General features: G+C 44.1%; 1 pseudogene; it reads left to right on the top strand.

The window, feature by feature from the left end:
* The first annotated feature begins 207 nt into the window (after nt 1-207).
* LOC129556078 (U2 spliceosomal RNA) lies at nt 208-361 on the top strand (annotated as a pseudogene).
* The last annotated feature ends 1,113 nt before the right edge of the window (nt 362-1,474 follow it).

Here is a 1,474-nt window from a genome sequence, read left to right as displayed (position 1 = left end):
TAAAGCGTCTACCTCCAATGCGGGAGACCCGGGTTCGATCCCTGGATCGGGAAGATCCCTGGAGCAGGAAACGGTAACCCACTCCAGTACTCTTACCTGGAGAATCCCATGGACGAAGAAGCCTGGTAGGCTACAGTCTACGGGGTCGCAAAGAGTCGGACACGACTGAGTGACAGAACGGAACGGAACGGATATCCAAAAAAATTCATCGCTTCTCGGCCTTTTGGCTAAGATCAAGTGTAGTACCTGGGGTTTCCCAGGTGGCGCTAGTGGTAAAGAACCTGCCTGCCCACGCAGGAGACACAAGGGATGCAGGTTCCTTCCCTGGGATGGGAAGATCCCCTGGAGGAGGGCACAACCACCCTCTCCAGTACTCTTGCCTGGAGAATCCTATGGACAGAGGAGCCTGGTAGGCCAGCCACAGAGTCCCAAAGAGTCGGACACGACTGAAGTGACTTAGCACGCACACAGAGCACAGCACATATCCAAAAAATGAAGGCACTAATTTGCAAAGATATATGCATCCCAGTATTCATAGCAAATTATTTACAATAGCCAAGATATGGAAGCAACCTGTATCCATTAACAGATGAATGGGTAAAGACGATGTGGCATATATACAATTATTCAGTGGAGTATTAGCCTTAAAAAGAATGAAACTCTGCCATTTGCAACAACATGGATGGGCCTGGAGGGCTTTATGCTTTAATGAAGTGAGTCAGACAGAGAATAATAAATACTGTATGATATAACTGGTATGTGGAATCTTAAAAATAAAACAAAGCAGTGAATATAACAAACAAGAAACAGACTCACAGATGCAAAGAACAAACTAGTGGTTACCAATGGGAGGGGGGATGGGGAGGGGGAAAAAAGGGGTGAGGGATTATGAGGTACAAACTATCATCATAAAATAAGTAAATTTCAATGGCATATCGTACAGCTCAAGAAATATAGCCAATATTTTATAACTTTAAATGGAGTATAACCTATAAAAATATTGAATCATTATGTTATATATCTGAAACTAGTATAAAACTACAGAGCAATATAAAACTATACTTCAAATAAATAAACAAATACATAAATAATAATAAGAAGCGAATAATGTGCTTGTAACTGTGAAGAAAGCTGATCACCAAAGAATTGATGCTTTTGAACTGTGGTGTTGGAGAAGACTCTTGAGAGTCCCTTGGACTGCAAAGAGATCCAACCAGTCCATTCTAAAGGAGATCAATCCTGGGTGTTCATTGGAAGGACTGATGCTGAAGCTGAAGCTCCAATACTTTGGCCACCTCATGCGACGAGTTGACTCACTGGAAAAGACTCTGATGCTGGGAAAGGTTGGGGGCGGGAGGAGAAGGGGACGACAGAGAATGAGATGGCTGGATGGCATCACCGACTCTGTGGACATGGGTTTGAGTGAACTCCGGGAGTTGGTGATGGACAGGGAGGCCTGGTGTGCTGTGATTCA

The sequence above is a fragment of the Moschus berezovskii genome, chromosome 12, assembly GCF_049115385.1.
Source record: "Moschus berezovskii isolate FMDL1 chromosome 12, NW_MosBer_1.0, whole genome shotgun sequence".
In the NCBI taxonomy this organism is placed as follows: domain Eukaryota; kingdom Metazoa; phylum Chordata; class Mammalia; order Artiodactyla; family Moschidae; genus Moschus; species Moschus berezovskii.
The sequence above is the reverse complement of the archived record's forward strand: the minus strand, read 5'-3'. Positions and strand labels throughout refer to the sequence as shown.